Raw genomic sequence first — 11,405 nt, 5'->3', positions numbered from 1 at the left:
GCCATAATTTTGATCGGAAACTGCTGTTATTGTATATGAAGTAAGCGTCTGTATCTTGCAAGAACAGCAATAATTGGCAATCACTAGCATCATTTGTTATTTCTAGTGAATAACATGATATGTTACTTTTGTTCCTCCTAAAATGGTGCTTGAGAACAATTTAAATACGGTAATATTTAAGTTGAGGTGTGTATTGACTTTCATAAAGAGTAACCCTAATTACTTACATTCTGTCTGTTTCTTTGCTTGTGTGCTTGACTGCTTAACGTAGTATTTTAACTAACATGTATGTTTCAGCAGTTATAATCGTGGTCATGTTAGTTTTTCTACACATAAAATACTTCGGCCTAACTTCTAAAATGCCAACAGTTATTAGACATGGAAAACTAGCATTAGAGTTCATAATTGAGAATTTTGGGCATTAGTTTGTTGAATATGTGTATGTGTGGAAATTAACGTGCACTTTCTTTTATGTTGCAGACATATTTTTGCAGTATTGTTCCATCACATTAATTGATTTGTGTCTTACAGCATTTTTTGTGTATTAACCTCAATTAGGTTCTGAATAAACGATGTAAACATTTTTGCACTGCCTACAATTGTAGGACATTTCCAGGGGCAGATGTGGACTCTGACCACAATCTATTGGTTATGACCTGTAGATTAAAACTGAAGAAACTGCAAAAAGGTGGGAATTTAAGGAGATGGGACCTGGACAAACTGAAAGAACCAGAGGTTGTACAGAGATTCAGGGAGAGCATAAGGGAACAATTGACAGGAATGGGGGAAAGAAATACAGTAGAAGAAGAATGGGTAGCTTTGAGGGATGAAGTAGTGAAGGCAGCAGAGGATCAAGTAGGAAAAAATATGAGGGCTGCTAGAAATCCTTGGGTAACAGAAGAAATACTGAATTTAACTGATGAAAGGAGAAAATATAAAAATGCAATAAATGAAGCAGGCAAAAAGGAATACAAACGTCTCAAAAATGAGATCGATAGGAAGTGCAAAATGGCTAAGCAGGGATGGCTAGAGGACAAATGTCAGGATGTAGAGGCTTATCTCACTAGGGGTAAGATAGATACTGCCTACAGGAAAATTAAAGAGACCTTTGGAGAGAAGAGAACCACTTGTATGAATATCAAGAGCTCAGATGGCAAACCAGTTCTAAGCACAGAAGGGAAGGCAGAATGGTGGAAGGAGTATATAGACGATTTACACAAGGGCGACCTACTTGAGGACAATATTATGGAAATGGAAGAGGATATAGATGAAGACAAAATGGGAGATAAGATACTGTTTGAAGAGTTTGACAGAGCACTGAAAGACCTGAGTCGAAACAAGGCCCCGGTAGTAGACAACATTCCATTAGAACTACTGACGGCCATGGGAGAGCCAGTCCTGACAAAACTCTACCAGCTGGTAAGCAAGACGTATGAGACAGGCGAAATACCTTCAGACTTCAAGAAGAATATAATAATTCCAATCCCAAAGAAAGCAGGCACTGACAGATGTGAAAATTACCGAACTATCAGTTTAATAAGTCAGTTTGGATTCCATAGAAATACTGGAACACATGAGGCAATACTGACCTTACAACTTATCTTAGAAAAAAGATTAAGAAAAGGCAAACCTATGTTTCTAGCATTTGTAGACTTAGAGAAAGCTTTTGACAATGTTGACTGGAATACTCCCTTTCAAATTCTGAAGGTGGCAGGCGTAAAATACAGGGAGCGAAAGGCTATTTACAATTTGTACAGAAACAAGATGGCAGTCATAAGAGTCTAGGGGCATGAAAGGGAAGCAGTGGTTGGGAAAGGAGTGAGACAGTGTTGTAGCCTCTCCCCGGTGTTATTCAATCTGTATATTGAGCAAGCAATAAAGGAAACAAAAAAAAATTCGGAGTAGGTATTAAAATTCATGGAGAAGAAGTAAAAACTTTGAGGTTCGCCGATGACATTGTAATTCTGTCAGAGACAGCAAAGGACCTAGAAGAGCAGTTAAACGGAATGGACAGTGTCTTGAAAGGAGAATTTAAGATGAACATCAACAAAAGCAAAACGAGGATAATGGAATGTAGTCAAATTAAATCTGGTGATTCTGAGGGAATTAGAGTAGGAATTGAGACATTTAAAGTAGTAAAGGAGTTTTTCTACTCAGGAAGTAAAATAACTGATGATGGTCGAAGTAGAGAGGATATGAAATGTAGACTGGCAATGGCAAGGAAAGCGTTTCTGAAGAAGAGAAATTTGTTAACATAGAATATAGATTTATGTGTCAGGAAGTCGTTTCTGAAAGTATTTGTATGGAGTGTAGCCATGTATAGAATGCTGAAGATAAGGTAGATAGATCACGTAACTAATGAGGAGGTATTGAATAGGATTGGGGAGAAGAGAAGTTGGTGGCAAAACTTGACTAGACGAAGGGATCGGTTGGTAGGACACGTTTTGAGGCATCAAGGGATCACAAATTTAGCATCGGAGGGCAGCGTGCAGGGTAAAAATCGTAGAGGGAGACCAAGTGATGAATGCACTAAGCAGATTCAGAAGGATGTAGGTTGCAGTAGATACTGGTAGATGAAGAAGCTTGCACAGGACAGAGTAGCATGGAGAGCTGCATCAAACCAGTCTCAGGACTAAAGACCACAACAACAAGAACAATATATTTTCCAGGCATTGTACAGCTTTTCAACATTAGATATTAAAAACAGTTAGTTATACTACTCTGTTGTGTTTTTTAACCATGTAGCCATCTGTTGGTGACCGAGAGAGCTACTATTCATAGTTCAAACAACGAAATGTCCAGATTTCTACAGTACAGCCATTTATTGGTGGCATTAATAACAGCAAAAAAATCGTGGTAAGAAGATCGAACATTGCTCTTTTTCTACACTGCAGCCATCTGCTGGTAACAGGAGTACTTGTTTCCCCCATTGTGCAACCATTTGCTGTCGATAGGGGCAACTAGGATGTGAAAAAGCCCTTAATTTTATTTAACTTTTTCAGGTTTTGTGGGCTAGTAATTAAAGTGGAACTAATGTTCAACAAATATGGATTCCTAATTTGTTATTTATATTTTATATGCAAAAATTATTTATAGAGAAATATGCTGCCCACTCATTCTAGTATTCTATGACTAATGACCTATAGTTTCAAATGCAATTTATCAATAGGACTGATGAGCCAGTCCTTAAAACAATTATTTGGAAATCAGTGAGGCAAAAATAGGTGACAGATTTCTTGACTGTTCAGATACTTTACCATATTTGGCTGCTGAGCCGGGGCAAGGGAGCTGTGTGGTATGGGTATCTCCTCTTTCCTTCCCCTCCCCTCCTTCATCTTGGCACATGGCTGGATGTTATGATTCCAGTAATGGCCTTGGAGAGAAGGCAGTGTTGATGCTGCTGTCAATGACAGATAACATGCAGAATTGTCTCAGCTGTAAAATGACACCACAAATAACAAAAGAGCTGATGCTGATGTCAGCAACTTTTGGGCCAGAATGAACACCGCCCTACTACTACTAGGTGCATCTGGAGCTCTCAGTCACTGCCGGCAAAGCCAGCTCCACATAACTGTCCGTTATTCTCAGTCTACTCAATTTTCCCCTAAGGGACTCCATCACCGGAGCGATGTTGGAGCTGCGAAAGACAAACATTCCCACTCTCTGCACTTGTTCATACCTATCAGGAAGATCAGCGCCAGACCCAACAGACGAGGTGTCCTTTGCTAGGTTAGATGTACCTCCAGTAGTGGACAATATCTGAAACCTGTTTTTGACACCTAAATGTACAATTGTGCGAGCAGTACCTGCTTCCGCCTTCAATGCGAAGATTTGGGACCCTGCCTCTGTTCGCCATTCACCATCAAGTAAATGTTGACTGGCCCCAACGAGTGAATTGGAAGACAGTCTGACATCAGGGATCCTAGACAATGCATTAGGCTCAAGAGGCGCCATGGTATTCGTCTGAGGTACCTCTAAACTGTAGCAGCCCCAAGCAGCAGCCTATTGGCTATGGACAACACTGTCTCCAACTGTTTACAGATCTCAGGCAATTCCCCCGCATCCATACAGAACAGGCGCGATCCCTATCCATCTTTAATCAGTTTTCGTCTGTACCACAACAGTAACCTAAATAGTTGAACGAAATTTAAGTACTGCTGTCACGCTACTTGTGGTTTTTACTACATTTCAGAGTCAGTTCACACAACGCAAATGCATTAAAATTTGCCAAGAAACTTAGAATATGTTTGTACACATTAGACAACTCAGTTAAATGTGCAGATACAATTCACTTTTTCGCAAAAGCACCTAAGAACGAAACTAAATTAAATCCTGGATATAAACAAAAACTCCTGCTGTTTCTGGCATATGTGCTGGGTTCTGCAGTTGGAAGGAGGAAAATATTCCAGCTTGTAAATGAAGTAACAAGCAGGGAAATGACAACTAGCAGGAAAGCAGCAATAAAACCAGTTGAACAAAGAAGCGGCTATAGAACCAGACAAATCTAAAGAAGCGAAAGAAATGTCAAATAAAAAGATAATAAAAGTAAAGTCAACATCGTCTCTGAGAAATGTAAAAAGTTGTCTAGGGATAATGTGTACATAAAACACCAATTATCTACTCTAAGTCTGATTTCAGTGTTTGTGAAGAAAAAAGTGAATTAGTGAATATGTATTAAAATGTCAGAAGTAGGTCACATTGCTGGATAGATAATTAATATATTTAGTCCAAGTAAGCTAGAAGTGTTAGAGCTTTGAGTAAAAATTTGCTCAAGATGTATTCATGTAATAGAAAGGAATGGAAAGAATAATTCTTACTTTCAGCATATTTTGGATTTTATAGTGGAACTGACCCCTTTCTATTGCTCTAGTGGTCTATAAGAAAGAGGTGAATCTGACAGGGTAACAAAAGACCGGTTTGTGTTAAATACACATATATATTATACAATACATTGGTACACATACAGTACTGAGTGCTGATTGCTGACAAAAAGCTGTGGTAGCATATTTGACATGATGGATTTCAGCATCGATGTTTTCATTTGTCAATAGGATCTGCCTTGGCAAAGAAAATATTTTACATTCTGCAGAAACTCACTGTTGATTCTGATGACAGAAGGATTTGCTCTAATCTCTTTTCTTTCCTATATACATAAATTGAAGTACCGTGCTCGCTGACGTGTGTATGTTCAGGATAACCACAGGAATGATTGTAAGGATTCTGATCTTGTTTCGACTAATCGAAAGAGTGATTCACGAGGAAGGTCGTGTATACTAATTTATAAATATTTCTTGGAAATTGGCTGAAATACGTTGAATTAAATTAAATCGCTGCAGTGAAAATAATGACATTGCCACCCAGTGGTACAGCTACAGCTACAGCTGATGGTGTAGCAGTAAAGTACGTGCCTGATAACCGAAAGGTCGCGGAATCGAGCCCCGGTGGGACGACTGATTTTTCACTGTATATTTTAACCTGTCAGTGACCTCACATGAATATGGGCACTCGCCAGAAGCCAAACATGGTTCATATTCCATATTTGGATTGCAGATCTCTTTTACTGGGAGGCGAATTGAACCAATGGTGTTCTAGTGGTAATTGGAAGATCACAAAATCACATCCCAGTAGGTCTACCGTTTTATCTCTGTTATTTTAACCTATCAGTCTCCTCTCAATGATAATTTGCTAGAGAGACGCAAGTCGCTGTAATAGACATCCAATTAAAAGCCTAGCACAAAGAGATTGATCCACACTAAATTATTATGGAGATAGGATACTTATGATACCTTCCAAGGAGCATGCAAAGCTATAGATAGGTCTACTAGGAGACGATTCTCACTTGCAAGAAAAACTGTCCAAAGCAGCGATGTGCTGTACATCAAAATAACTCACATCTGTTTACTATCATTATTTCGTTTTGAGAAATTACTGACCCAGAGCTCCTTTGGTAAACAATTTACTCCTTGTTATAAACGGTCACCACATGTTTAGGGGACGAAATTTGGAGCCATCAGCTTATTTGTTCAACTGAAAACAGTTATTGTGTTTATTGTTTCGTTAATGTGATTAATTTTTGTTATACCAGAATGAAATTTACAGACTTTAAATTAATTCATGTTCAATTATTACTTCAAGAAAATTGTAAACAAAACTGAAGTTCATACTGGTCTTTAAGCTTTGGTTACTTTAATCTTGAACTTTGAGTGAATGGACTTAATTTAAAAAAAAGTTAAGGATAGTCTGAAGCAATGTGAGCTCTCAAAATTTTGAGACTACTTTACCATAAATTAATACACATCACCATTGCTTCAAATGTTGCAAGTTTTCAACCAGAAACGATTAATTTTAAGAAAGGATTTAAGACAAATGAAATAGGTGCTTCAAATGGAATGGTAACACTTGTTAATAGTTCACTGTCTATAAATTACATCAAAATCACTTTTCACACACTTTCAGTTAATATGAGTCTGGCTGTCTTGTAAAATACTAAAGAATAAAATGCTTATAGCTTGCCTTGGATCATGAAGTGTGGATGAGGACATGCTAAGGTAGTCCTACATCTTTTTTATGTCTCTAATATACTTGATAGCCTGATGTACCATAATGTCTACCCTTGAGCAGCATACTTGAAGTAATACAGTGTAGTATTTACAAAATCCAATATTGCCTGAAAAAATATTTCATCTACAGCAGTGATGTAGGACAGATGACTTTCATTTTCAGAATTGCTAGTTAAAATGTTTTGTTGCCATTATTTGTATTAACGTTAGCGCAAATACTCAATATCTTGCAGAGTTCACAATCACATGACCTCCCACTTTCACTATCAGCAGGCTACTCTCTGTACTCCAGTCTGTCTGCAATGTGTCTCTTACTGCAACCAAGCAAGGTGGCGCAGTGGCTATCACATTGGACTCGCATTTGGGAGCATGATGGTTCAGTCCCACGTCCGGTCGTCCTGATTTACGTTTTCTGTTATTTCCCTAAATCGCTCCAGGCAAATGCCAGGATGGTTCCTTTGAAAGGACACGGTCGACTTCCTTCCCCATCCTTCCCTAGTCCGATGAGACCGATGACCTCACTGTCTGGTCTCCTTACCCAAACAACCCGACCCTCTTACTGGAAAAAATGCCTTCTGGAAACAGAAAACTGTAGGGCACATGTGCCACCCCTTCCCTCCTTTGTCCACTGGGACAACCTAATCTGCAGTTCCCCTAAAAGAAAATGTGTTTCCAGAATGGTACAAGAAGGGAATGGCTTGGCTGTCCTCATGCCTAATGGCTGCCACAGTTCTGTTGCAGAATACTATGCACAGTATAAGAATAATACCCAAAGTATGAGGTCAGACTATTTACATTTTGTGTTCATTTATACAATTAACGCCAAATGTACAATATTAAGTGATCTTATAATGTCACAAGGTACTGATTTCATCTCTCTGTAAATGAGCATCATTAAAATTCTTATATCAATCAAGTCATAATTTTGTAACACACTATGAGCAATGTGAACTAACATTGTTCTGTTATAATTTGGAATCCTAACTTAGGTTATATATTTAAAATTTTTATATTTTGATAGACATAGCATGTATGTTAGCGATCTGTTGCCTCATTTCATACTTGCATTCAGTTTCTCACATTATAATTCTTCTTAAACATTAGAAATTTTATATTTTATGGAATTTGATAGTGACACTTTCATTACTTACAGATACGTCAGATGATGGAATGTAGATTCCAAATCTATCATGAATATTGTATGAATTATGAACATCAGTAAAATGCAGATGAGGAACTATACAATTTTAAAACAATATTGGAACAGATTTCAAGTTTCCATGTAAACAAATGTAATTTATAGACTTCAATTAATTCTCACCAAGTCTGTCACTTTTATCGATCACCAAAACCAAATTAGGTATTGGCTTAGTGATCTGATGTAAAGGCTCTGCCAACCAAACACATACACACTCACAAAACCTCAAAATATGTCTTGACACAGAGACAGTGCCTAAACAGAATTCTGTGCAAGAGCATGGAAACACACTTGCTAAGTTTTTCAAGGCTTTCTGTATTGACAAAATAAGTTTCCTGATCAGTCACTCCAGACTCCACGCACACAACACTAAAATGTCACCTCTGCAGTATGGGGCCCACAGCTCTGTAGCAGTATTGGCTGTGCAAGCAACTTTCGTCATAATCATTCTGCATGCAGTAATCAGTTAGGACAGTTTTTCACCAACACTCCCACATCAGTACACCAGCACAACCATTCAGTTGGTAACAAGCCGTTTTCTTGAAATTCAGGATCTTTTGGCAGTTTTGCAGCAAGGGGACTACATGACACCTGGGACATCTGCTTACCAGAATGCCCAAACCTGGTGATTATAAAAGTTGGCACTGGATGGGCAACCAATGTGTAACAGACTACTGCCAAGAGGTCAAAGAGGCACAGTTACTCATTCGCCGTCTGCTGGAGCAACCATCTCCACTCACCAACATAAGGGACTGCCTGCCTTCGGGGTCCAGTCTCAGTAGCAGTGGGTGAAAGATCGAACTGAGTCGTTCCCAGCCAGGTGACGACAGCCAGGTGCTGAGGTGAGGATTTTGTCCACATCATTGCTCCCATCACTCACCATGGCTGGAGTATGCCAGTCTGCTGCATTTAGACACAAGATCTATGTTATAGTTTGAACCCAATAAACAAATTTTCTCACATCAAGCTGAATGAGACTGAATTTACCTACGCACTAGAGGACCCCAAGACCCTCCTCTCACTTTTCCCATCCATGAGAGCTACCTACAGACTCCCAATTTCGCAAACTTCGTATCACTACACGAAATTATTATAACGTTCTGGCCAATCAGGCAAATCAACCTTAGAAGCAGAATTCAGGCATTTTCCATTATCCATTTCCTGCTCCTGCTGATAGCTGTCTTCAGCAAAGTGCTGCATTCTGCGAGGACTTTGAGGATGTTTTGAGGATGTTCTTCCTGGAAAGTTTTAGAAACACACCTGACGTCAATGGAAATTCACAAGTTCAAATGCCAAACATTACCACCCTCTTAGAAGGCTTACAGAAAGATCACCATAAAGCTGAGAAACACGACCCTACTGCCAAGACTGGAAACTAGCTCTGATGTCAACAACAGTGTGCACGATGAATTGACAGGTGCAGCTGGGAAATGATAAAGTTATAAATTACAAACACTTCGCATTTTAGTAAACTTTGTCAACAAACAAAATCATGTAATAGCAGTAAATTTATAAGTGGATTTATTGCCGACTGCTGGTCGTTTCAAAATTTTGTCTTTGCATTTTCTGAGAGTGACACATTTTACTGAACACAGAAGAAACTCATAGGGCATAACGTTAGTCACCCACTTAAAAGAGCACACTGGTCACTCATGAGGAGGTACCACACTGTAATGTGATCCTCCACTGCTGCCATAGCTCACGGCAGTGAAGTCATACGGTGTGCCAGTCGGTTATGCAGAATAAGCACAGAGGTGTGACGCAATGGCAAAAAGCAGCTATCATTTTTTGGGGCATGCCCTAGAACACACTGTGAATGAAGTGGTCAGAATTGTTGGTGTAACTGTGCGGAGTGCCCAATTTGTCTAAAAGGAATGGTGTACCACTCACGGTCATGTAACAGTGCAAGAATGGTGGTCATAAAACAACCCTAGCTGGCAGGGATTGGAGATGAATGTCACACCTTGTCATTGACAATTGGTTTCAAACGTGACAGGAATAGCTCATGACTGTAAAAGTAGATCCATCTCAACTCGTTTCCCACTGAATGTTGTGAAGGGAACTGCATGCAATGGACATCTTGAGTTGGGTACCTCGCTAGAGATTACTGCTCACAGTGGCACATAAGCTGCACATCTTGATGAGCCAAACAAGACACAAACTGCTCAGTAGCTGACTGGATAAGTGTAGTGTGGTCGAGGAGTTGCTATTTTATCTCTTTTCAGATGATTTAAGGAGTTGAGTGTATAGATAGGCAAATTTCAGATTATACTGTATTATGTTAGATTCAGTTTTCTTTTAATAGACTCAAAAATGAGATGATTCTTGAGGGCATGAAACGTTACAAAAAGTTTAACATAAAAACATAGAACATTTGAATATAATACTCACTTCCTGATCATTTGTCAGAGAATTGTCAAAATATGTGAATACATTATGGGAAGCTGGAACTGCTGATATTTACAGAGTTAATTCACTACCAGAATGAAACATAGTTATGCACTTTTAATAAATTTAGCATACACAAAACATCTAGTCTTGACTGTTGTGACCAAGCATTGTCAAAATTGAAATCCAACAAACATTTTTACTTAAGCTAGTCTAATACTACCTGTTGAGATATTCATCTGTAGAGTAGTAGTTGCCTACCAAAAAGCCTTCTCATCTATATTTAAACTGTGCTTCATCAGAAACTAAGTTTTTAATGGCTGCTGGCTGTTAATTGAAAATGTGCTTTCCTGAGTACCCGACCAATTTTTGGACCAAGGTAAAAGATTTTAGGTCTTTATGTAAATTGTTCTTATTCCTAGTATTGACACTATATAGTGAGCTATTGGTTGGAAACAGAGGAGTATTATTTGCAACCAATTTCATTAGGGAATAAATAACTGGGAATCAGTGGTTACAATGCCCAGTTCTTTGAAAAGTTTTCTACATGCTGTTCTTGAATTTATACCACAAAAGATTGTTATTAACGTTTTTGCACTCCAAAAACTTTTCCTTGGTTTGATGAGTTACATCAAAATATGATCGCATATGACACAATAGAATGAAAGTAACAAAAGTATACAAGTTTTTTTCATATTTGCATCTCCTACACCTGCCGCATTGCAAATACAGACTTGTCTATGCGCTACACCAATTCTATGGTATGCCCTTCCCAACTGAATTTATTATGGAATTGTAAACCCAGAAATTTAACACTCTTGCCACTTCTATCTATCATACACATGTTGCAAGGAAATCTCTTACACACTCTGAACTGAATGTAGTGGGTCTTTTTACAGTTCAATGACAAAGGATTAGTTTTAAACCATTTGTTAATGTCAGTGAAAATTTAATCAGCAGCTGTTTCTAAAACTATACTTGACTTGTTATTTATTGCAAGTTTGTATCATCTGCAGACAACATAATATAATAGACGAGAGTTCGTTAAGGTACACGAGAAAAACAATGGACCCAAGATGAAACCTTGAAGAATACCACATGTAATTAATTCCCTATCAGATGACGAATGATTGCTTACTCCACAGGTGTCTCGTAAATGCATTCGTTTCCTGTTAGTTAGGTAAGACTCGAACCATTTTACAGCACTACCAGTGTCACCATAAAATTCTAGTTTACTTACGAGAAGCCTTTTGACAGAC

Source organism: Schistocerca gregaria, chromosome 1, assembly GCF_023897955.1.
Source record: "Schistocerca gregaria isolate iqSchGreg1 chromosome 1, iqSchGreg1.2, whole genome shotgun sequence".
NCBI lineage: Eukaryota > Metazoa > Arthropoda > Insecta > Orthoptera > Acrididae > Schistocerca > Schistocerca gregaria.
This window is presented reverse-complemented; position numbering follows the sequence as displayed.